The 27,980-nt window shown below is 44.9% G+C and overlaps 1 pseudogene; it reads right to left on the reverse strand.

The window, feature by feature from the left end:
• LOC106573789 (plasmanylethanolamine desaturase 1-like) lies at positions 1 to 27,973 on the reverse strand (annotated as a pseudogene).
• Between the last annotated feature and the right edge of the window lie 7 nt (positions 27,974 to 27,980).

The raw sequence follows: 27,980 nt of genomic DNA on the forward strand, positions 1-27,980 counted from the left end.
TCAATCCATTTCCTTGGTCCATTCCATGTCATCACTCCGAGGCTTGTGACCCGTCATTCTCTCTATCAACCTCTCCATCCTCCGCCAGAAGCTCATCTTGTCCAGAGGGTAGTTTGACCACCCTGAGAGAGAGGGGGATGGAATAAAAATAAAAAGAGAGAGTGAGGGGAATGGGAATAGGAAGAAATACATGAGGCACGTTAACAGGAAGACATCAAATGAAACATGCACACATCCCACACACAGCACTGTTCTCCAGGTAGCAGCGGTAGTAGATACATCAGCTCTCAGAGGATCTCTGCTGCCAGGGGAGAGGAAAGAGATCTGGCTTTGGCACCAGAGTAGTGCACACACTTACAGTTATAAATATGTACTGTATCTCCACGCACCATACATCACACAAGGACTGCTGAACTCAAATACCTCCCCTTCACCATCCACCCTTATCCATGCTATAGAATCGGACACCCACTCCCAGGAGGGTTGTACATCAAAGATGTTTTAGTATTACACATACACAGGAAGTAAGGGAGCGAACGCAGGTGGTCGTACATGCACAAAAACACATGTACAGTGCATTCGTAAAGTATTCAGACCCCTTGACTTAAAAAAAATAATAATTACATAGCAGCATTATTCTAAAATGAATCAACGAAAAAAATCCTCATCAATCTACACACAATACCACATAACGACAAAGCAAAAACAGGTTTTTAGATTTTTTTGCACATTTTATTACAAATAACAAATGGAAATATCACATTTACCTAAGCATTCAGACTCTTTACTCAGTACTTATTTGAAGCACCTTTGGCAGCGATTACAGCCTCAAGTCTTCTTGGGTATGATGCTGCAAGCTTGACACACCTGTATTTGGGTAGTTTCTACCATTCTGCTCTGCAGATCCTCTCTACCTCTGTCAGGTTGGATGGGGAGCGTTTCTGCACAGCTATTTTCAGGTCTCTCCAGAGATGTTAGATCAGGTTCAAGTCCAGGCTTTGGCTGGGCCACTTGAGGTCATTCAGAGACTTGTCCCGATTCCACTCCTGCGTTGTCTTGGCTGTGTGCTTAGGGTCGTTGTCCTGTTGGAAGGTGAACCTTCGCCCCAGTCTGAACTCAAAGACACACACACACACACATTACTACTTTATTTCTATCCACAAAGATACTAGACATATTGGAGGAATTGCACATAACCATATCTATACAGTATTTATAAAGAAATACACATACACATTAAGGCATTCCGTATGTATAAGCACTGTGCATACTCACATTAAATATAGGTGTACAATACATACAGGTATCAGCCGAAATAAGTTAAACACTTGAGCAAATGACAGATACAAAGTATATTGAAAGCAGGTGCTTCCACACAGGTGAGTTTCCTGAGTTAATTATTTTGGCTATCATGGCTAGAAGATATCTCAGACCTTGAAAGCCTTCCCTGTGGCTCAGTTGGTAGAGCATGGTGTGTGCAACGCCAGGGTTGTGGGTTCGATTCCCACGGGGGGCCAGTACAAAAAAAAAAAAAAAAAAAAAAAAAAAAAAATGCATGAAATGTATGCATTCACTACTGTAAGTCGCTCTGGATAAGAGCGTCTGCTAAATGACTTAAATGTAAATGTAAATGTTGAAAGAGGGGTCTGAAAGAAGCACAGAGGGTTTAACGTGTGTGTGTGTCTCAGCCACCAGATCTCAACCCAATTGAACACTAATGGGCAGAGATAGGCAGTATTTATGTTATGTGTTTCAATTACTTCTCTTATTTTGTCATTTGTATTACACTCCAATGTATTTTGTAACAAGATACCGAAAGCCCTATTAGGACACTACGTTGGTGTTTCCTTTATTTTGGCAGTTACCTGTACATCCACATGCTGCGAGTGCTTACAGTGTGTGCATGCATTTGTTTACGTAGGTCGGTACACCCACAGAGCAGAGTGTGTTGTGTTGTGGCTACAGTGTGTCTGCAGTCCCCCTGTCCCTCAGGTGACACCCTCTCTGCAGGAGGAGAGCAGCTCTGCTTGTTTGTTTGATTTCTGCTCTCTGTCCTGCTCCCTCTCTCTCCCCATGCAGGCCTATTTGTTAGCACTGACAGCAGGTTAGCATTAAATATACATGGATATTTCCAGCCACTGGCACACACAAAGGCAGGCGGCGGGCTCCGGGGACACAGGCAGGGAGGGTGGAGGACTGGGGACAGAGCTGTGGAGCTCCCCTGTGACCGCTTCCTTCTCCACTCTACTCATCACAGCCCCCCACTAAGGTTAGGGACCAGGAAAAGGAGGGAGGGTCAGAAACACAGTGCACACACACACACACACACACACACACACACACACACACACACACACAGTGCACACACACACACACACACACACACACACACACACACACACACACACACACACCCCGTCTGCACACTCACGCACATCTGGTGCCCATAGGGGAACAGGGTGACACACAAGTAACCTCTCTCCAGTGCACCCTCTCAGACACACACTGAATACTCAATGTGATCTCTTACTGGGGCCTAATGCCAGCACACACACACACACACACACACACACACACACACACACACACACACACACGGATTCTCTTTCCAAGTTATTTATATTGTATCAGCCATCTTGGACGGACCTTTCAATGGAAGATACTATTTGAATTCTTTTTGATGTGATTTATTTTTCTATAATCATGGCTGTTAGCTCAGCTGTGGTTGGTACATTGTCATATACACCTGTATGTTTTTTATAGCAGTAGGTCTCAGGGGGATAGCTTACCATCCTACATCCCACTGCTGGCTTGCTTCTGAAGCTAAGCAGGGTTGGTCTTGGTCAGTCCCTGGATGGGAGATCAGATGGTGCTGGAAGTGATGTTAGTGGGCCAGTAGGAGGCACTCTTTCCTCTGGTCTAGAAAGAAAACTACAGTGGGGGGAAAAAGTATTTGATCCCTTGCTGATTTTGTACGTTTGCCCACTTACAAAGAAATGATCAGTCTATAATTTGAATGGTAGGTTTATTTGAACAGTGAGAGAAAGAATAACAACAAAAGAATCCAGAAAAACGCATGTCAAAAATGTTATAAATTGATTTGCATTTTAATACAAAGAGTAGTGTATAGTACCTCTTAGGTAATATACAGGGTAGTGTATGGTACCTCTTAGGTAATATACAGGGTAGTGTATAGTACCTCTTAGGTAAAATACAGGGTAGTGTATGGTACCTCTTAGGTAATATACAGGGTAGTGTATGGTAACTCTTAGGTAATATACAGGGTAGTGTATGGTACCTCTTAGGTAATATACAGGGTAGTGCATGGTACCTCTTAGGTAATATACAGAGTAGTGTATAGTACCTCTTAGGATATACAGGGTAGTGTATGGTACCTCTTAGGTAATATACAGGGTAGTGTATGGTACCTCTTAGGTAATATACAGGGTAGTGTATGGTACCTCTTAGGTACTATACAGGGTAGTGTTGGTAACTCTTAGGTAATATACAGGGTAGTGTATGGTACCTCTTTGGTAATATACAGGGTAGTGTATGGTACCTCTTAGGTAATATACAGGGTAGTGTATGGTACCTCTTAAGTAATATACAGGGTAGTGTATGGTACCTCTTAGGTAAAATACAGGGTAGTGTATGGTACCTCTTAGGTAAAATACAGGGTAGTGTATGGTACCTCTTAGGTAATATACAGAGTAGTGTATGGTACCTCTTAGGTAAAATACAGGGTAGTGTATGGTACCTCTTAGGTTATATACAGAGTAGTGTATAATGCCTCTTAGGTTATATACAGGGTAGTGTATAGTACCTCGTAGGTAATATACAGAGTAGTGTATAATACCTCTTAGGTTATATACAGAGTAGTGTATAATGCCTCTTAGGTTATATACAGGGTAGTGTATAATACCTCTTAGGTAATATACAGGGTAGTGTATAATACCTCTTAGATAATATATAGAGTAGTGTATAGTACCTGAAGTGATAGCAGTGGTATACATCAGCACAATAGCTTAAAGTACCTGTTGTGATGCAGTAGTAGGTCTCGTGATTGGACACATGGTGGATGCGGTGGTGTTTCCGGGGTAACACCAGGTGACAGTCCTGCAGCAGCATCACCCAGCGGGGAAGACCAAAGTAGGAGTGAGACCACTTATGGATCTGATTGGTCAATGTGACAGACTGCCAGCGCAAACACATAGCACTCCCAAGGGTAGGTCTCTGCTAGGGCATCTGAGAGACAGAGAGAGAGAGAGAGAGAGAGAGAGAGAGAGAGAGAGAGAGAGAGAAGGGGGGAGAGATAGAGATGAAGAGAGAACGCAAGGGAGCGAGCGAGAGAGAGAGAGAGAGAGAGCGAGAGAGACAGAGGGGAAGAGAGAAAGAGAGAGAGGGAGAGAAATAGAGGTGAGGAGAGAGAGATGAAGAGAGAACAAGGGAGCGAGATAGATAGAGAGAAAGAGAAAGAGGGAAGAGAGGCAGTTGTTATTCAGAGAGATAAATGTGACTTTCATTGTAAATGACAAGGTAGTTTCAATGTTTTCCAGTATATGTCTGAAGCATCTTTACTTCCCGTCAGTGAGTAAAAACCAACTTTACACTATTTAAGGTATTCACTTGCAAGTATGAAACAGTACAGCATTAAGAGCATACAGTATTTTGGAGAACCAGTGTTGGTGAGATGAGGAATTGACTAGACAACCTGTGGTCTGGTTTCTGTTTGGCTCCACTCTCACGCTAGTGTCACTTACGTGTTCCTCCATGTTCCCCTCTCCACTCTCACCCTGAACCCCTGACCCTCAGCGAGCAACAGACATGACAGGTGTGGATGTCACCGTCACCCCGCCAGGCTTCGCTGCCCTTCGCTCTCCGCCCTGTCTCCTCTTAATGTGACACAGCTCATGACAAGGTCAGTGATCTCTGGTTTGCTCCGAGCCACCCTGAAGCCCTGACATCATGTCTCTGGTAAAATGCATCCCCCTGTCATGGCCTGAGAGTGCCCGTGTCTCTCTGTCTACAGCTTCTCTCCATGTTATCACACACACATCATTTATGGATGAGACCTTGTTCAGATTGTAATGCACATGTGTATGTCTGTGTGTGTGTGTTTGTGTGTGTCTATCCCCTCTCTCACCTGGCTGGTATGTCAGGAACTTGTAGGCCATATGTGCCAGAGGCAGTATTGTGAGAGAGGGGATAGACACCATTGGTCTCTATGAAGTTGTGTCGCGTGATGGCTGTGGGGTCAATGTGGTGTTCCCGGAAAGGACGGATGAATGGCAGGGGAAAAGAAAACAATGTAGAAGAGGAGGCAGTTAGAGGAGGAATATCATTATGATAATTGAATGATAATGTCTCTCCACACAAGACTCTTGACCACCTTTACTCCACACACAGAAACGCATACAAGTACCTCCCTCTCCCTCCCTTTGGCAAATCAGACCATAACTCTATCCTCCTGATTCATGCTTACAAACAAAAACTCAAACAGGATGTACCAGTGACACACTCAATACGAAAGTGGTCTTACGAAGCGGATGCTAAACTACAGGACGGTTTTACTAGCACAGAATATGTTCCGGGATTCATCCAATAACATTGAGGAGTTTACCACATCAGTCATCGGCTTTATTTATGAAGTGCATTGACAAAGTCGTCCCCACTGTGACTGTAAGTACCCCAACCAGAAGCCATGGATTACAGACAACATCCGCACTGAGTTAAAGTGTAGAGCTGCCACTTTCAAGGATAGGGACATTAATCTGGACGCTTATGAAAACTCCCGCTACAACCTCTGACGTGCCATCAAATAAGGAATGCATCAATACAGGACTAAGATCGACTCCTACTACGCCGGCTCTGACACTCGACGATATGGAAGAGCTTGTAAACTATCACAGATTACAGAGGGAAACCCAGCCTGTGAGGGAAACCCAGTGTCGCTTCAAGGAAAGCAACACTGAACCATGCATGAGAGCACCAGCTGTTCCGGTGTGAGTAAGAACTTTAAACAGGTTAACATTCACAAGGCCGTGGGGACAGACAGAATACTAGGACGTGTGCCAGGGAATACCAGGTGCTGACCAGCTGGCAAGTGTCTTCACTTACATTTTCAACCTATCTTTGACCTGGTCTGTAGCTCAGGAACCTGGGACTGAACACCTACCTCTGCAACTGGATTCTGAACTTCCTGACGAACCGCCCCCAGGTGGTGAGGGTATGCAACAACACATCTGCTACGCAGACCATGTTTACCCACGACTGGGTGGCCGCACACGACTCCAACGCCATCATCAAGTTTGCTGACGACACGACGGTGATGATGATGAGGCAGCCTGTAGGTAGGAGGTCAGAGACCTGGCAGTGTGGTGCCAGGACAGCAACCTTTCCCTCATTGTCAGCAAAACAAAAGAGCTGACTGTGGACTACAGGAAACAGAGGGGTGAGCATGCCCCCATCCACATTGATGGGGCTATAGTGGAGTGAATCGAGAGCTTCAAGTTCCTCGGTGTCCACATCCCTAAGGAATTGTTCCACACACACACACACACACAGTTGTGAAGAGGGCACGTCAGCACCTCTTCCCCCTCAGGAACACACACACACATATATTATGTAAGTCGATCATGGGTGTGCTATAGTTGGGAATGGGATTTTCTACATAGGTCTCAACCCTGCAGCAAGACATGCATGATAACCTGTGTTCCACCTCCAAAAGGGTTAGAGGTTGGAGTTGGTCTCACAGTTTAACTCATGATCCATGGCCCTATAGAGGAGCGTACATGATAGCCAGAGGAGAAAGCTCTCCATCACACAACACATTAAAGAACAGATAGATAACCTGCTATAAAACCGCACAGCCCCACGCTCTGATCCAGCATCATAATAAACCTTCGAACAGCGGTGCTCGTCATTCACAACCCGCCCGCGCTGAGACAGACACCTGCCTGTGACGGCGCGGGTGTCACAAATGAAAGGGACTGAGCGAGAGAATCGCATAATCACAAAGAGAAAATACACAAGGAAGGTAATTTATTTGCCATATAAAAAGAGGAATCGTTTGACGCTACATTACCATCGCGTGTCACTGATGGTAAAAAGTCATTATCCTGTGTTTGTGGGTAGAACTCAATCACATGTATATCTGAGGACGCATGGAGATGCTCTGCTGGAGCAAGGGAAACTATCTGTTTATATTTGGACAATCATCTTCCTTTCAGTTCCTCTAGTTCCCTTCTCCCGGTCTGTCAGCTAGATTAAAGGAGCACTAAGCCCCAGACGGCACACAGAGCGGGTGTGTGGACTCCTCTGCACACTGCAGCCACCCCAAGCCACATCTACACTAATCCCACATCGTTTAACGGCCTGCCTTGTCCGCCTTTCTTTAATCAAGAGTCACATCTACCATCGTCCTGGCAAACCCGCCATCGAAAGGACATTTCCTCTCCCCTCACCCTCGACTACGGACTGAACAGGTTTAAGATGTTCAATTAGAGTTTTCTCCTCTAATTACTGTCAATAATAATTCTCCCTCAAGTGAACTTCTTCTGTTTGAACCTCGGTACAAAATGGCGTATCTATCTGCTAAGTGTATCCTTTAATCTGCTGGTTAAGGGTCTTAAAACACTCCTTTCAAGATGTCTGTCAGTTACCCCGCTCTTTTTGAAGCCTGATCGTCCCAAGGTGACAAATCCTAATTATCCTAGACAGCAATAGGATTGACAGCGAGTAGCAGCCATGTTGCAGAGTCAGATCAGTAACCGCTGCACAGCGGGGCGGCAGGCTGGGCTGCTCTGAAGCTCCGACCAGACAGGCTGCTGATGAAAGAAGAGCAGGCAGCAGGCCCCTTGACTGGAGCCACAGGGGGCAGGCACGCTGCTCTGGTACAGTAGAATGGCCCCCTCACCAGGGCACAAGTATGTATGAAGGATATACTACAGAGGAGAACACAAAGCATTTGTTGCAGTACAGTAACATACAGCAGCCAACATGTAGGCCGCTGTCCAACATTTTGGCTATTTCCCAATCCCTTTTTGTTTCAGTGAACCCTTTCAACACCCAGGATCCAGGTGTTCAGAATGTACAGTACCAGTCAAAATGTCACGAATCCCACCGAAGGTGGCTCCCCTGCCTGCTCGGGCGGTGCTCGGCGGTCGTCGTCGCCGGCCTACTAGCCGCCGCTGATCCCTTTTTCCTTTTCTGTTAGTAATGTCTTATTGGTTGCACCTGTTCCTTATTGAGTGTCTTGATTTGTGTTTATTTAAGCCTGCTTAGCCCACCCAGGTTTGTGCGGGATTATTTTCTGTCAGTGTGCTTTTTTTGGATGTGCTGGCTATTCGCCGTAATTTATCTTTCCGGACTGTGTGCCCGTTGTTTCTGGGTTCGTCATTTTGTTCACGCACCTGTTGTGTTTACATTTTACATATTAGTCATTTAGCAGACGCTCTTATCCAGCGCGACTTACAAATTGGTGCATTCACCTATAATATCCAGTGGAACAACCACTTTACAATAGTGCATCTAAATCTTTTAAGGGGGGGGTTAGAAGGATTACTTTATCCTATCCCAGGTATTCCTTGAAGAGGTGGGGTTTCAGGTGTCTCCGGAAGGTGGTGATTGACTCCGCTGTCCTGGCGTCGTGTTGGCGTTGACCGTTTTCTGTACCGGGAAAAAATTAATTCATTTTTCCTTACCTTTGCTCTCTGCGCCTGACTCCTACCACCACTCCTAGCAATTCGTGACACAAAAGTTTGGACACACCTACTCATTCAAGATTTTCTTATTTTTTTTTACTATTTTCTGCATTGTAGAATAACAGTGAAGACACGAAAACTGTGAAATAACACATATGGAATCATGTAGTAACCAAAAAAGTGTTAAACAAATTAAAATATATTTTATATTTGAGATTCTTCAAAGTAGCCACCCTTTGCCTTGATGACAGCTTTGCACACTCTTGGCATTCTCTCAACCAGCTTCACCTGGAATCCTTTTCCAACAGTCTTAAAGGAGTTCCCACATATGCTGAGCACTTGTTGGCTTCTTTTCCTTCACTCTGCGGTCCAACTCATCCCAAACCATCTCAACTGGGTTGAGGTCAGGTGATTGTGGAGGCCAGGTCATCTGATGCAGCACTCCATCATTCTCCTTCTTGGTGAAATAGCCCTTACACAGCCTGGAGGTATGTTGGGTCATTGTCCTGTTGAAAAGAAAATGTGTTATTTCACAGTTTTCATGTCTTCACTATTATTCTACAATGTAGAAAATTCAAAAAAATAAAGAAAAAGCCTTGAATAAGTAGGTGTGTCCAAACTTTTGACTGGTACTGTATATTATTTTACAATATTTTTGGATATTCCTAGTGACTATGATCCACGTGTAGTCTAATGTGGTACTGTCTCAGTACCACACCTGACGTCACCACACAACTGTGCATGGGTCATAGAAATTGTAAGTCTGAATGCAGTCCAAATACTGAGTCAGATACTGAGTCAGATACTGAGTTAGATACTGAGGAAAATACTGAGGCAAATACTGAGTCAGATACTGAGGCAAATACTGAGTCAGATACTGAGTCAAATACTGAGTCGGATACTGAGTCGGATACATACTGAGTCGGATACTGAGTCGGATACTGAGTCGGATACTGAGTCGGATACTGAGTCAGATACCGAGTCAAATACTGAGTCAGATACCATACTTCAGATGATGTATTATGCATAACAGAAGTCATTGTGAAGATCACTGATGTTATGACACATATTGATACACAATCCCACCTGACCCCCTCCCTTCCTCACCATCGACTCCCCCTGACCCCTAATCCCTGACAACAGAACAATACGCCTCATCATCAGCAGAAATACACACAGACCCAGCGATTCATCACCTCAAAGATTATCACATCCACCAGCTGCCCTTTTAATTGGACAGGATGAGAGTGGCCTTTTCTCTAATTGGATGAAGGTAGCATGACCAAGTTGTGCTTATGCATAAATATGGAGCCCAGATGCTGTAACCCAGGTCCCACAGAGGTGGGCAAAGTGTGGGGGGTGGCCTGGTGTGGCTGTGGTGCTGGCTGACGGTGTCCAGGCAGTGAGCGTATGTCCTGGGGGAGAGAATTACATTTTGCTTGGGGTAACCATGGGAGCATAAACCACTACAGACCAATAAAGCCCAGTGCTACTATATTAGTAATAACCCTGGATGGCTGTGCCCTTCACACGACTGGGATGTAGGTGGGACAGGACTGAGGGAGAGTGGCTGGATGTGGCCTGCTCAGCACAGGAGCAGGACAGTGGGTGTACTGGGTGTTCTGGGTGTACTGGGTGGTGGATTGCAAAACCACAGAGTAGCGCTGGCGCGGTTATGGATGAAGACCGTCGTGAAATAAAATAACCACCATAACCGTTTTAATTTATCTACTTTAAAAATGTTCAAGTAGACCTATTTTACCCAAAAGCAGCAAAGTTAAAGTAAGCCTGGTTTACATCTAACGGACAATATAAGGAGAGACAAGAGGACGCAAAACTCATTTAGTTTTTTTGGAACGAACAGCTGACTGACGACGGGAAGGCTGGGCATTCAAAAAAGATTACACATTATGTGTGGTTGAGTCCGTTTCCGCAGTAACATGGACTCTTTACAACGTGATGAAAGTTTGTTGCTCCTTGTTTCAGCAAGGTGATGTAGCAAACAAGATTTAAACAAAAAGTATGCTATTAGAACGATTATAACAGACAAATAACCGTCATCCAAAACGTCACAGTCCTAAGCAGAGGTATACAGACAGTGTGGGTGTGACTTCACTGATATAACTCGTTGGGGAATGGGATGATATTAGGTTTAGCCTCTGTTTTGCCTAACAATCTCTCATATGACTGATATGTAGTCATTTGGAATACTTCTCAAAGGAGTCAAAGGATGAGTCTGAGGTCTGGAAAGGACCTTGAACTCTGAACCCTGTCCCTTACCTTCCCAAAGACCGGGATGTCCACAGAGCTCCAGGTGTCTGCTCCCCAGTGCACCATACCAGAGGCAAAGTCTGCCATCCCTATCCCTATTACTGGAGTGGGGAGCATGGAGGAGAGGAGGAAACAGAAGACACAAATCTTTTACCATTATATCGGACAGATTTTTTGGGGGAGACATCCTGTAACTTCAGACTATTTCAAGGTCATTACAAACATTCAACTGAAAATGTTTGAGGATAATTTACGGATGGGAAATATGATTTTGTAGATGTGCACAGTGGTGAAGTTGAGGAGGAGGAAGGAGAGGTTGATGATGAAGAGAGAGACTCACAGAACCACACTGATCCACTCCTGCAGTCGCTTGCCTGAGGAAAACAGCAAATCACACAATATGAGTCACACAGTTACAAAGACACAGGTAAAGTAATAAAGCTACTGTACATTTGCACTTTCCTCTGTACTGTACAATAGTGCTGAGGACTACATTCTGAAGAGAGTGTAGAGTAACCCGTCCTGTGATCTTCTGTGTTAATGAGCAGAGTGAGGTCAGCCCTGGTACCAGGAGAACGTCCACTCTCAGCTCTGTAAGGCCATTGGGTCAAACGCTAGGGGCGTCGCCACATCTGTGGGTGTCCGTCACAGTGTGTGTGCGTCCCATCAACCACAATGTTAAGCGGTAATCGGTTCGATGAAGACAAGTGTATGCCGAGACTGGGGTCGTGACCCCTCATGTGCGGAGCACTGCTGACACAGCTCTAAACTCACAGGTCAGCTGTGACAGCGGAAAGAGAGACGGTGGGCCGGACATGGGCGGGCGGGAGGACCACCGTCTCGCCACTCTGCCCCAGCAGGCACAGAGCCGATTAGAGGGCTAGTGAATAATTCAGCAGGCTACGGAGCGGTGCGGAGCTGCTTAAGTTAGAGCCAGCCACTACTGTACTGTACTGTACTGTACCTCATCACCACATCCACTGAGACTAACCTGATCCCCTCTGCTTCCCCCTCTCCTACTCACTCTACCTCTCAATTCTGATTTCCCTTCTTTTCTTTCTTTTAACCTTTGTATCTCTCTGTCCATATCTCTTTCTCTCCTCCCAATTCAGCTCTTCTTCTTTTTTTCTTTCTATCTCCCTTTCTGCAGATGCAAGGCGTCATGTGCCACAGTGAAGTCAAGCCATCTGAAAGTTTAATGACATTAGATTTTTCCAACGGAGTAGATTGGAGGGCCAGGAGGTTATGGGGTATTGATGAAAGTTTTAATAGGGTCTCTCAGGCCCAACTAAAGCAAGTTAACCAACCATTCCAATACACCTCCCTCTCATAAGACATAGAACTGGTCCTCAATCATCACAGGAGAGTTCACACACAACCCTTCACCTGTGTACTGCCGCCCTCATCTCTCACACAGCACCTGTTTATGCTGTACTAGCCTAGCCATGTAGTGTTGATTGAGGAGACTGGAGTGATCTTAGCTGTTATGAGCTGCTTTAAATGAAACGGATTAATCAAGTGAGAAGCATCCAGGTGTGTATGCTCTGTTTGGCAGCGAGGCCAGGTGTGCTGTGGCCAGCTGTGGAGGACAGGTGTGGGGCAGCAGAGTCTCCTGCAGAGGAATGACCTCAGAGACTGACAGGCCTCTACCACTTAGTGACTGTCTGACTTCACTTCTTACTAGCCACTGATACAAACACACTCTGGAATGCTAACAAAAATCCTTTCAAAGGTCTGTAATTCTTGCAGAGTGTGATTCAAAATGTAAGAGATGCTACCTTTTATCAAGGGGGGGGGGGGGGGGGGGGGTGTAACCTAATAATACAGAACATAAATCACTGAGTACCTCTTTGATTGCAGTGACCCATGAAAACTCTACGTAACAGAAACTTTGGCCTCAGACTATGTTTAGACATAGCATTTACAGCAAGGTTAACTGTTACACCATCGTTTTGTTGTCTCCTCACTAAATATGACACCATTTCTACCACTCTGTCAAAACACAGGAGAGACAGACACCAGAGATTCACTACACAAAAATTCACTCTCAAGCACACTTTCATACCAACACAAGCAATCACACACCCCCTAACTACACACACACACAAACACACACACACACACACACACACACAGGGTTGCGCAGTGGGGCCGCTGTCAGGTGATCTGCGTCAGTCCTTGGATCCTCCTGCTCCCTGGTGAGAGGAGAAACTAGGCCAGGCCTCGACAGAGCAACTGCGCGCAGCCAGAAACACAGTCCCCCTGTCCATAGGACCAGAGTGGTGTGCTCATTAATACAGTCCTGACAACAACACGCTCCCTGGCAACCCCTCTACCATCGCTCACACCAGCAGCCCCCGACTCTGCACGCTCGCATGGAATTAACCTGGGAGGGGCGGAAGATGAGGAAAGGGGGGGTGCTAATAGGCTGAAATTAATCAACGACGCCTGATTCGGCGCAGAGGGACGGCGCCAGCGCCAAACAACACCCTGTGAATGCTAATGGCCTTCTCCTCTCTCCCTCGCTCCATCTCACCCGTTTACCTCCCGCTCCGCTTTCCAGTGCAGCAGCAGAACGGGCCCCATCTCTCCTGCCATAGTGACGCATCACACAGACATAGGAAGTGATTTCTAAGCATCTCAACTCAAGGAATTTTGCACTATGAGTAGCTTGTGACATGGATCTCTGTGCAATGATGTTTTGGGAGATACATGAACCAGGAAACCAGGTTTGATATAATTCTTCCTGATACGTGGGTCTAATTGAGTGTGGTTGGGATCTGCCTCTTCCAGGAAAGGCCCTCCGATTACATGGCCTAGTCTGCTGTACAGATGCCTTCAGTTAATCTGCAAGCATGTACCATGCCATTGTGTGAATATTGTGCAGAGCCCGAATTACTTATCAAAGTAGTTAACATCTTGCTTGTCCTGTGTAAGTAATAGTCCTGTGTAAATAGATTCATGATTTGCATGCTTTATGTACAGCACTTCAAAGCTTGCCCAGTATTCCGCCTCTATCTGGTCTGGACAAAAGGATATTTTCTTCCCTCTCGCCTGACCGTGTTGTCCCAAATGCTGAAGCCTTGTGTTCTCAGAACAGAGTCCCTTTGAAAGACAGCCTCTCACCTCCTCCAGAGTCACAGACAAAAACTAACTGACACACCCAGAATGGCTGCCTTTCACAGCACAAAGACAGAATCTGTGGTGCCAACATATCATGACAGCATCATTCTCTCTCTCTCCCTATCTCTCCCCCACACACACACACACACACACACACACACACACACACACACACACACACACACACACACACACACACACACACACAAATGCACGCACACATGCACACACACACACACAGACACAAACGCAAACATGCACACACACGCACACACACACACAAACGCAAGTTCGCACATACACATTCACAATACAATTACAAACATTTATTCATAGTAATTACTAAAACATTACACATACAATAGTGTAGATAGATGCATAATTCTCTTTATGAATAGACACCTCTCTGCTATTCTTTCTTGCTCTCTGTCTCTCTGTCCCTTGGCCAGTTCTCTGTAGGCCTATCTTCAGATGGGACTTTGGGAGGGGTGGAGGGGGATGTAGTAAAAGTGGGTCACATGCTTAGAGTGGGAGAGACTGAGAGAAGCAGAGAAAGAGAAAAAGAGTGAGGTAGAATTCCCCTGATCAGGACCAACAGATCAGTCACAGGCCTCGTTCCTTTCATCTGTTCTCAGTGGACGTCTGATCCTGGGACACGAAACACACACACACACACACACACACACACACACACACACACACACACACACACACACACACACACACACACACACACACACACACACACACACACACACACACACACACATACACGAACACACAACACACCAGATACACACACACACACACACACACACACACACACACACACACACACACACGAACACACACACACACAACATACACTCACACAAACACACACACACACACACACACACACACACACACACACACACACACACATATACACACACACACATATACACACACACACACACACACACACACACACGAACACACAACATACACTCACACAAACACACACACACACACATATATACACACACACACACACACACACCACATACACACACTAAGCACCAAACACAGAGAATCCAATCCTGCCAGACAAACTTAATACATACATTACCCCATGGACAGAACTGCAACAAAGAAATGAATGGGACAAATGAGACAGATTCAATGACTGCACACCAACACAATGGAACGAAACCAATGAATGAAACAAACACCAATGAACGAACATACACGTGCACACGCACACACACATACACACGGCCGAAGTGAGCGGTATCTAGGCCTGGCTCCAGGCTCCATCCTCTTTCCCCCACGGACATGGAGAGAAAGGAGGATGGACAGATCCCGTTGTGTGTGGGGGATGTCGACAGATCCTGATGAGGGCTGCAGATGAGTAGGATGCCCAAGAGATACAATACCATGTAGCACACACACACACACACACACACACACACACACACACACACACACACACACACAACACACACACACACACACACACACACACACACACACACACACACACACACACACACACACACACACACACACACACACACACACACACACACAGAAACAGAAACACAGACAGTACACACACACAGTACACACACACACACACACACAATACACACACACAGACACACACACACACACACAGTACACACATAAACACAGACAGTACACACACACACACAGTACACACACACACACACACACACACACACACACACACACACACACACACACACACACACACACACACACACAGTGCACACACAGTACACATGCACATACATTCATATTGCTAAATGGAAAGTGTGCTCTATACTATTTTCAGATCGTTTGGCTCTGGATGAGAGGAATTTGAAAATAATTCTCTATTGCTCCTCACTTGAACGATGAGCTCTATAGAGAAGGTCTTTAAGACTGCATTTACATTAACTAAATTCTATGAGTTATCTGAGTAGACTGAGCTAAAGAATTCTAACATTCCCAACCCATTTCCAAGTTCAGCTGCATACTGATTGAGTTACTCCTGGGGAGGGAAATATTCTATTTAATAACAGTAATTAGACCAGTTTCCCACTGCCTCCATCCTTACTATAGCAAAGTCACCAGACGATACAGAGGACCGAAGGAGAGTTCTATCAAATATTAATAACAGGCTTTGCCCTAATGTATTTGGCAGAACCTGTGTGTGTGTGTGTGTGTGTGTGTGTGTGTGTGTGTGTGTGTGTGTGTGTGTGTGTGTGTGTGTGTGTGTGTGTGTGTGTGTGTGTTTGCGACTGTGCATTCAGCCTAATGTATTTAGCTGCCCTGGTGTGTGTATAATTGAGGAGCTCAGCAGGGGCAATGGCAGGTAGCCTATTTCTTATCCTCTTTGCTCTCTCTCTCTCTCTCTCTCTCTCTCTCTCTCTCTCTCTCTCTCTCTCTCTCTCTCTCTCTCTCTCTCTCTCTCTCTCTCTCTCTCTCTCTCTGCTTATATATTCCTGTCTCTCGGCCTCCCTCTATCTCTCCCACCACAAGTCCACTTGGCTTTTACAGCAGCCAGTGCACATGCAGGAAGGCGTGTGTAGTCAGGTTTACAGTAGCACACAGCCTCTAACAAATGGCCTGGTCTTGTTTAATGCATGTCTCCTGTCTTCTTCCGACTGCCTGAAACCGTTGGTCCACAGGCACAGAGTTCGGGTGAGTCACGGCCAGCGGACTGAAATCCGCTTTCATGACCTTGCGGTCAGGAGTCCAGAGTCATTCGACACCTGGGGTGGGGTCAGCCTGACAGAGTGTGTCTGGTGAGGGGCTTCAATAATTCAGCAGCTCTGCCAGAGTAAAGCAGGTTCATCTCTCTAATGGAGGTGATGGAGGTGGAGAGAGGAGCTCCAGGTAAGGATGAGCTCTGCTCACAGACAGGGGGCAGCACTGGGCTAGTGGGGTCTGCCTCATTCAGTCTGCGGTTCCACATGGCTGGGCTGGGTAAGGTTATGTGATGCTGGGCTGGGCTGAACTGGGCTGTGGTAGGACGGTGTTAAATTATGTGTTGCTATGGAGGTGTGCTACAGTAGGCCATTGTAAGATTCTGTGTCGCTGGGCTGAGCTAGATCAGTGTAAAGTTCTGTGTTTCTGGGCTGGGCCGGTGTTTGAGTGTAAGGTTCTGTATTGATGGGCTGGGTTGGGCTAGTGTAAGGTTCTGTGTTCCTGGGCTGGACAGGGTTGGGCTAGTGTAAGGTTCTGTATAGCTGGGCTTGACTGGGTTGGACTAGTGTAAGGTTCTGTGTTCCTGGGCTGGGTTGGGTTGGGCTAGTGTAAGGTTCTGTATTGCTGGGCTGGGTTGGGCTAGTGTAAGGTTCTGTGTTCCTGGGCTAGACAGGGTTGGACTAGTGTAAGGTTCTGTATTGCTGGGCTGGACTGGGTTGGGCTAGTGTAAGGTTCTGTATTGCTGGGCTGGGTTGGGCTAGTGTAAGGTTCTGTGTTCCTGGGCTGGACTGGGTTGGACTAGTGTAAGGTTCTGTGTTCCTGGGCTGGGTTGGGTTGGGCTAGTGTAAGGTTCTGTATTGCTGGGCTGGACTGGGTTGGGCTAGTGTAAGGTTCTGTATTGCTGGGCTGGACAGGGTTGGACTAGTGTAAGGTTCTGTATTGCTGGGCTGGGTTGGGCTAGTGTAAGGTTCTGTGTTCCTGGGCTGGACTGGGTTGGACTAGTGTAAGGTTCTGTATTGCTGGGCTGGACTGGGTTGGGCTAGTGTAAGGTTCTGTATTGCTGGGCTGGGCTGGGTTGGGCTAGTGTAAGGTTCTGTATTGCTGGGCTGGACTGGGTTGGGCTTGTGTAAGGTTCTGTGTGTCAGGTTGGCAGGGTGCTAGGTTCAGTCAGACTGACGTGGGAGGGCAGTGTCTGGTGTAATGCCGTAGAGCAGCCTGTGAGTTGTGACTCCTGAGCTGCAACACAAACCCATGGCCCTGTGCCAGCTATGGAGAGGCACTGGATAACAGACTCTCTGTCCTCACCCTCCACAGCTCTATACTACACTACCTCCCTTTTTCTGTCTCACAGCTGTCTGTAAGTTTTAAGTCCAAGTATTTTTTTTCTAAAGGTTTATAATAAGTGTGCATGTGCTTCTCTAATAGAGCTCTTCGCTACTGTAGAAAGAGCTCTTGTATTTTATCTTTTTGAAATCCAAGTCACCTCAGGTCACCTTCATAAATCCTTGATGAGAGACATTTCTGATGTTGTTTTGGTAACAAAGTCAAGACCAGACTTGTTACGAAAATGGTCTGTTGACCATAAGACTACTTTTCTTCACTGTCTCGGGCCGGCTGGACCTTCCTCCAATGTCCAGAGGTCAACTGCATGCTGACAAGCTGTCCTCCAGGACAGTAAGCTGATATGAGATTTACTCACCTTTACAGAAGGTCAGTTCAGAGATAGCTACGTGGTTACTGTACTTAATGTGTCCATCTAACAAACTGTTCTTCTAACTGTCTGTTACACTAAAACATGTGAGGGATAAGAATAGGCAGGTATACATAAAACAAGACTTTTGTCTCAATGTATTGAGTGTCTGTTTGACATAATTGAGCACTAAATATAGACAAGCTACATGAGTGGATGACTGAATAAAACCATGGTGATACCCACTCATGAGGTTGACTGTGTTAGTAATCCCAGAACGACCAACAGCTGTCCTAACCCCATCAGTCCCGAGACCCCAGTTAAAATCTGCTTTTCATTTATCTGGCTTTCGTTTATCCGCATGTCCATCCCTTATATTTAGCCTCACATTGAAGTGTTCGGATATTCCATTTTCTTTTCCGGACAACCAGGGATACAAGTAGAACACAAAACTAGTTGACATAAACAGTTGCGTTCATGAGTTTTATTGACAAACGTCAATAAGAAAAGACGGTCCGCCAAAGCACAAACGTGATCAAAATGAATGTATATGAATGCTGTAAGTACAGAAATGGTTCGCTCAGTGCGACAGGAATATCCAACGAGTCAGTGACAACTGTGGAGTTTGTGACAGCAACTATGTGAGCTTATTACAGTATTATGATATTTCCTATGATCTTCTATGTAGAACAACCCTTTACCTAACGAGTCTTGTGTAGCTTGTGAGGTCATACAGCAAAACATGCGTCTCAGCTTTATATAGATAGCTTTTAATAGTTTGTAGCTTTTTGTATAAAAAAACCTCACCCTTGTCTCACAAACACCACTCTAGCTCAGCCCCAGTCAATCACACAGACTAAGCTACAGATGCAGAAGGAATAGACGAATCCAATGGTACAACCCAGAAGTCTGTAGCTCAAACACATTATGTTTCAAAGGGGTTAGAAGTCCAAAACCCACCACTGTTACGGTGGGACTCATTGGGCTAATCATGTGAACCTGACTCAATCCATTGTGTAACTGCAGAGCAGCCTTCTATCTAACCTCCTTTGTGTTTTTTTATTTTTTATTGAACCTTTATTTAACTAGGCAAGTCAGTTAAGAACAAATTCTTATTTTACAATGACAGCCTACCCCGGCTAAACACTCCCCTAACCCGGACAACGCTCAGCCAATTGTGCGCCACCCTATGGGACTCCCGATCACAGCCGGTTGTGATACAGCCTGGGATCGAACCAGGGTCTGTAGTGACGCCTCTAGCACTGAAATGCAGTGCGTTAGACCGCTGCACCACTCGGGAGCCCGTGTGAAATATGTGCAGTGGCTAGTTGGTCAGTCTATCTGATGGTAACCACACCTTTAGTATCTATAAATGGAAGAAGTTGAATAAGTGAGCCACAGGAACAGGCCTGAGACGTGGACAAGGGAAAAGATTACTATCACAGTCTAGACCACTTACAGCCAGGGAAACTAGATCTTGAGGGGGAGAATTACATGCTAACGGCTCAGATTTTTCATTTAAAATGTATGCCAAACAAAAAACATTGATTTCAAAGTTTAACATACCATAAAACTCGATGTACAATTACTACTTTTAACAATTTACATGGACATTTGTTCAAAAACACATTTACTGGAAGAACTGTGCAGATGCAAGGCTTGGTAACAGAATTTCAGTAAAATCTCCCTCAGTTTTTTATGTCTAAGTTTTACAAAAACTCTTAAATATCTGCTCTGAATTAAGATTCAGTGATGTCTGCAGAAAGAATGGGATATCAGCGTCACGTTCGTCAAAATGAGTAGACCAAGGCGCAGCGTGCGTAGAGTTCCACATGTTTTAATAAATGAAAGACACCAAAAACAATACAGAACAAACAAAACGTGACGTAAATGCAGTATACACAGGCACTACACAAACGCAAGATCCCACAATCACAGGTGGGAAAAAGGGCTGCCTAAGTATGATCCCCAATCACAGACAACGATAAACAGCTGCCTCTGATTGGGAACCATACTAGGCCAACAAAGAAATAGAAACGTAGATATGCCCACCCAAGTCACACCATGACCTAACAAAATAGAGAATAAAAAAGGCTCTCTAAGGTCAGAGCGTGACAATCAGCTATGACGTGACACCTTGAGTTTTAAAACGTCTATTTTGGTTATTGGATTTACACCCGTGCCTGAATCTAATTAGAATAAAAATGTGTCTGTTTTTTTACAGTATCCAATTGGTAGTTACAGTCTTGTCTCATCGCAGCAACTCCAGTACAGACTCTGGCAAAGGTCGAGAGCCGTGCATCCTCCGAAACACAACCCAACCAAGCCGCACTGCTTCTTGACACAATGCCCACTTAACCCCGGAAGCCAGCCACACCAATGTGTCAGAGGAAACACTGTACATGGGGCACCCAACCCACCACAGAAGTCACTAGTGCACAATGGGACAGGGACATCCCTGCCAACCAAACCCTCCCCTAACCCAGACAATGCTGGGCCAATTGTGCACCACCCCATGTGTCTCCAATTGTGCACCACCCCATGTGTCTCCTGGTCACAGCCAGCTGCAACAGAGCCTGGACTTGAACCCAGAAACTCTAGTAGCACAGCTACAATAGCATCACATTGCAGTGCCTTAGACCACCGCACCACTCGGGAGGCCCTAAAATGCATCCGTTTAAGCTAGAGATATCTTTTTCTGCATTGGATGCGTCTCAATCCACCACATCCGACGATATCACATTTCCGCATATGTGGTGAAAGGTGACAGAACTAGAGCGATGTTTGTCAAAACATGAGACATCCCGAAAATCGGTCTTTTCACAAAACGTTCTGTAGTGTTTGAACGGTTTGGCTGACAAACTAATTTGAGATGTGACTCTCACGAACACGATGGTGTTCTCCGTTTTGCTCTACAACCCCCACAAGCATCTTGGGACTCTTCTGAATTCAGTACAGCCGATCTGCCAACTTCTGTTTGGGCTACCAGTTGAAAACATTTATGGAAGTATATGGAGACTGTTTAGTGCCAAAAATAAGAGGTTATATAGACTGAACAAAAATATAAACACAACATGTAAAGTGTTGGTCCCATGTTTCATGAGCTGAAATAAAATATCTCAGAAATGTTCCATAAACACAAGAAGCTTATTTCACTCAGATTTTTTGCACACATTTGTTTACATCCCTTTTAGTGAGCATTTCTCTATTGCCAAGATAATCTATCCCCCTGACAGCTGTGGCATATTAAGAATCTGATTAAACAGAATGATCATTACACAGGTGCACCTTGTACTGGGGATAATAAAAGGCCACTCTAAAATGTACAGTTTTGTCACACAACACAATGCCACAGATGTCTCAAGTTTTGAGGGAGTGTGTAATTGGCATGCTAACTGCTGGAATGTCCACCAGAGCTGTTGCCAGATAACAACCGCAGACCACGTGTATGGAGTCGTATGGGCGAGCGGTTTGCTGATGTCAACGTTGTGAACAGAGTGCCCCATGGTGGCGGTGGGGTTATGGTACGGGCAAGCATAAGCTACTAACAGCTAACACAGTTGAATTTTATCGATGGCAATTTGAATGCACAGAAATACCGTGACGAGATTCTGAGGCCCATTGTGAGGCCCATTTTTATTTAAGGTATCTGTGACCAACAGATGCATATCTGTATCCCCAGTCATGTGAAATCCATAGAATAGGGCCTAATGAGTTGATTTCAATTTATTGATTTCCATATATGAACTGCCTCACCAGAAGTATATGGACACCTGCTCATTGAACATCTCATTTCAAAATCATGGGTATTAACATGGAGTTGGTCTCCCCTTTACTGCTCTAACAGCCTCCACTCTTCTGGGAAGGCTTTCCACTAGATGTTGGAACATTGATGCGGGGACATGCTTCCATTCATCCACAAGAGCATTAGTGAGGTCGGGCACTGATGTTGGGTGATTAGGCCTGGCTTGCAGTCGTTATTCCAATTCATTCCAAAGGTGTTCGATGAGGTTGAGGTCAGGGCCCTGTGCTGGCCAGTCAAGGTCTTCCACACTGATCTCGACAAACCATTTCTGTATGGGCCTCATTTAGTGCATGTCATGCTGAAACAGGAAAGGGCCTTCCCCAAACTGGTGCCAGGAAGTTGGAAGCACAGAATCATCTAGAATGTCATTGTATGCTGTAGCGTTAAGATTTTCCTTCACTGGAACTAAAGGGCCTAGCCTGAACCATGAAAAACAGCCCCAGACCATTATTCCTCCTCCACCAAACTTTACATTTGGCACTATGCAATCAGGCAGGTAATGTTCTCCTGGCATCCACCAAACCCAGATTGGTCTGTTGGACTGCCAGATGGTGAAGCGTGATTCATCACTCCAGAGAACGCATTTCCACTGCTCAAGAGTCCACGTACTTGTGTAAATAAACTGCGTGCACAATTATTAGGCAAGTGAGTATTCTGATCTTATCATTGTTTCTATTCACATTTTCCAACTCCAAACCATATAAACTTGAATGCTTATTGGATTTACTCTTTTTCAGGTGATATGTATTTGTGTAATGAGGGAGGGTGTGGGGAAAGTGAATAACACTTTATATCAAGGTGTGCATAATTATTAGGCAGCCTCATTACCTCAGGTAAAATGGGCCAAAAAAGAAATGTAACTGACACTGAAAAGCCAAAAATGTAAAATGCCTTTCAGATGGATGCGACACTCTTTAAATAGCTAAACTATTGAGGTGTGACCACCGGACATTCAAACATTTTGTTGCGAATAGTCAACTGGGGCGCAAAAAACGCATGGGGAAGAAAAGGTGCAAATGAACTGCAAAAGACTTGAGAAGAATTCAACGTCAATCTACCAGGAACCCATTATCCTCCAGTGGCACCGTATTACAGAACTGCAACCTACCTGGAGTGTTCAGAAGTACAAGGTGTCAAGTGCTCAGAGACATGGCCAAGGTCAAGAAGACTGAAACAAGACCACCACTGAATAAGATTCACAAGTTGAAGCGTCAAGATTGGGCAAAGAAAAACCTGAAGACAGATTTTTCAAAGGTTTTATGGACAGCTGAAATGAAAGTGACTCTTGATGGACCAAATGGATGGGCCCGTGGCTGGATCAGTAATGGACACAGGACATCACTTTGAGTCAGGTGCCAGCAAGGTGAAGGAGGGGTACTGGTATGGGCTGCTATCATTGAGGATGAGGTAGTTGGACCTTTTCGGGTTGAAGATGGACTGAAACTAAACTCCCAAACCTACTGCCAGTTTCTGGAAGATTCTTTCGTCAAACAGTGTTACAGGAAGAAGTCCTCAGCATTCTAGAAGGCCATGATCTTTATGCAGGACAATGCTCCATCACATGCATCCAAGTAATCCACTGCTTGGCTAGCCAGCAAGGGCCTCAAAGATGCCTGAATAATGACCTGGCCCCCTTCCTCACCTGACTTAAATCCTATTGAGAACTTGTGGGCCCTTCTCAAACGTGAGATTTACAGTGATGGAAGACAATACACCTTTTTGAACAGCATTTGTGAGGCTGTGGTTGCTGCTTCAGCGAAAATTGATCGTGAACAGATCAAAAAACTGACAGACTCCATGGATGGAAGGCTCATGGCAGTTATTGAAAATAAGGGTGGCTATATTGGTCACTGAATATTTTTGAAAGGCCAAAAATGTTATATAATTCTCATTTTGTGTTACTTATCTGTTACACTTACTCAAAAAATTGAGAATAAACAAGTGAGTTGAGAGAAATTATTTTTGTAATTTAGTTGCCTAATAATTCTGCACACTAATAGTTGCCTAATAATTCTACACACTTATATATTTCCCTGAGAAAGACAAAACTCACTTTTCCTTTGTTAAACATTCAGGTTTGAGGTTCAATAACATTTTGGATTGACTGAGAGCATTGTGTTTGTTCAACAATAAAATTAATCCAGAGGAACACAATTTGCCTAATAATTGTGCACGCAGTGTATAGTGTAGGACAGACACTTCAGAACAAACTTCCTTTAGATTTTTTGGGGGGGACTATCTGTTGTTCTATGTAGTGCATCTGTTATTCAATGCATTTGTATGAGCTAATAGCAGTAAGGCCCAAAATATTTTTTAAATATATGTTTTCATACTTCAAGAGGTCTTAAAACTCAAAATCAAATAGCTAAATTATCCTTGGTATGACCTTGTTAAAACAATTCCATATAGCTTAGACAGGGCTTACACTGTTATGGGAGCTCTGCCCCCAAACAATACCAAATGTATTTGGTCCGGACCAAATCTGAACCAATCATAGACGTCTATGTTTCACAAGTTTGGGCATCAAATTACAGCCCAGTAGAGCTCAGTAGAGTAGAGCTCAGTACAGTACAGCAGAGTACAGTAATGTAGAGTACAGTACGGTAGAGTATAGTTCAGTACAGTAGTGTACAGTACAGTACATTTCAGTACAATCATCTTTATTTAATATTGATTCATTATTGAAATAATGAGACCGTCAGCCCACCAGTCTTGTCTGACTGTTACAGATGATGCACAGTTTTTATATAGCTGATACCAAGATTGCTTAGTCAGTAATTTCTAACCTTCCCATAAGCCACCTTGGTTATCTACACAGGATGGTTTTTACTTAGTTTTCCAGATGCCAGGAAGATGAGACAGAGGCATTGTTCTCAACTCTTCCAGGCTCTCTATCTCGAGTCACACACACCACATCTTGTCTATAGAATGCTAGCTTTTAGGTTTTATCACCAACACAAATCAATTGTCAGCTTCAAGCTATCTCTAGTAGAACCCATGTCCTCAACACCCAGACTAGCTGCAGGGTGCTAGAGTGGAGACCATAAAACACAGCATTAGCAGGACAGAAATATCTTACTGTTCGTTAAGTAAATAATTGTTACATATCCAACAACAAAGGTTGAATACATAATGTTTCCCTCACAATAGTGCAGTACAAAGTAGAATATAGTACATTATAGTTGACTCAACTCTAGTGTGCTCTTCTGGGCCTCCCGAGTGGTGCAGCGGTCTAAGGCACTGATTGGTGCTAGAGGTGTCACTACAGATCCAGGTTTGATCCTGGGCTGTGTTACAGCCGGCCGTGACCAGCAGACTTATGAAGCGGCGCACAATTGGCCCAGTGTCATCTGGGTTAGAAGAGGGTTTGGCCAACTGGGATGTCCTTGTCCCATCATGCTCTAGCAACTCCTTGTGGTGGCCAGGCGCATGCACACTGGCTTTGGTCGCCAGCTGTACAGCGTTTCCTCTGACACAATGGTGTGGCTGGCTTCCTGGTTAAGCAAACAGTGTGTCAAGAAGCAGTGTGGCTTGGTGGGGTCGTGTTTTGGAGGATGCATGGCTCTCGACCTTCGCCTCTCCCGAATCCGGATGGGACAAGACTGTAACTACCAATTGAGGGAAAAAAGGAGTAATAAATAATAAACAAAAAACCTCTATTGTACTGAACTATACTCCTCTTTACTGTACTGTGTGAACCCAACTGTGGGCTATGACGGAATTTCGAGTTTTAACCACCTAATAATTAATCAATACATTTGATATCAGTAAAACCACTATAACTATTTGATAGGTCTATTTTTTAAGATTGAAAGTTGGTGAAAAATGCCCTAATTTCCATTCATATATAGACTCTTAGCTTTCATTTAACACCCAATTGAACATGTTCCTATGAATTTCACATGTTGGTGCTCATTGGTCCTTTTACATGGAAATGACCAGGAATAATGTGAGAACACACACACATACACTTGAAGGCAGTGCCCTTGTGTCCAGACCAAGACGGCTGGAGAAAGTAATCAGGAAAACAGAAATGATACGAAAATCCTGTTTACTTACTGGAGAATCCGTAAAGTGGGATAAAAAGCTCAAAGAGCAGTCAGCCGTGCATGACAAACAGACAAATGGCAGAGAGATACGTCCAGCTGTTTGCCTGTCCTGGAGTTGCTGTAATGAGCCTTAGCCTCCATTGAGCCGACCAAAGAATCATCAGTCCCTTCCTGTCGCTAAGCCTCAACATGTCCACAAACACAGCCCTCTCATTCCAACCACTTTTCGCCTATACCTCAACACATCTGTTAGGTCTACTGCCATGGACCACAAACCTCAGACATACCTCTCCTCCTACTGTCCCAGTCTCTCTCTAACTCTGTCTCTCTGGAACACTGTATATGGCTCACTCACCCACCCAACCATTGAGTGACTTGGATAATTGATGTATTATTTATTTTTATTTAACTAGGCAAGTCAGTTAAGAACAAATACTTATTTACAATGACGGCCTACCCCAGCCAAACCCAGACAACGCTGGGCCAATTGTGCGCTGCCCTATGGGACTCCCAATCACAGCTGGTTGTGATACCACTTGGAATTGAACCAGGGTCTGTAGTGACTCCTCTAGCACTGAGATGCAGTGCCTTAGAGCGCTGCGCCACTTGGGAGCCTGGAGCCCAAATCTCTGGATCCTAAATGCATGGACAATCCTCTGAATAATTATTCATAATCATGGACTCAAAGAGTCAAACATGCAACTCTGGTTTTACAAGATCATGTCCCTTTCATCACTGTGCTGTAACAGTAACAGCAGTCTACCCTGAGACCTGTCAGTCCATTAACGCTACAGATGGATACAGTATTAATGGGGGATTGGAGATGGCCTTGCATTTTCTTTAGGCCAGACGTGAAGCTGGTTCTCAGTTTATAACTCGTCTCTTACTCTGCTTAGTATAGAAATGTGAGACAGCATTACTGAGAGAGGGAAGTGGAAATCTATTAGTGTGTGATATTAGACCACACATTGGCCTGGGAGTAACAAACAACCACATCTCAGTACCCTACATCATTGCAGGTGTTCACAAGAACATTGATTCCATTCCATGATATCCTTTAGTTTAAAAATAACTTGCATTAATTACTACATTAACTTATTAACCATGCACTCATCACTCCATCCCTCTATACACACTTATACAGTACAGTAATGAATAATATTTGCCAGTAGCAGCAGCATATGTCTACAATACTTTGTGTATTGCTTGACAATAGACAAACACACTCAGGAAAATGGCTGGCTATTCCTTCTATGACAAAAAGGTATTACCCTTTTACCCAATACTTAAACATTGTTATGGCTAGGCTACTTCATCTGTACAATAACAGGTATTTATGTCATCCCTCACAGCCTATTACAGCTTTGGTGCATCATCAGTAGCTAGGTGCACGTGGTCAGTTGACAGTCCTAATCTTAGTGAGGTTTAGTGTCTACTCAGCTCATTGTCTTACCAGGAGAGTACAGTTTGGCAAGTTGTTGGGCCCCGGGGCGTGCTGCGGTCCCCAGAGAGACGCCATGCTGCGGGCAGCCGCGCCGCGCTCAATCCTGTTAGGATCCTCTTCTTCCATAGACCGATGTTGGATCTCTCTCTCTGACAGTAGTACTGCTGCTTCCAACTCAAACCTCCCTTCCATTCCCCCG

The sequence above is a fragment of the Salmo salar genome, chromosome 16 (genome assembly GCF_965601325.2).
Source record: "Salmo salar chromosome 16, fSalSal1, whole genome shotgun sequence".
Lineage (NCBI taxonomy): Eukaryota > Metazoa > Chordata > Actinopteri > Salmoniformes > Salmonidae > Salmo > Salmo salar.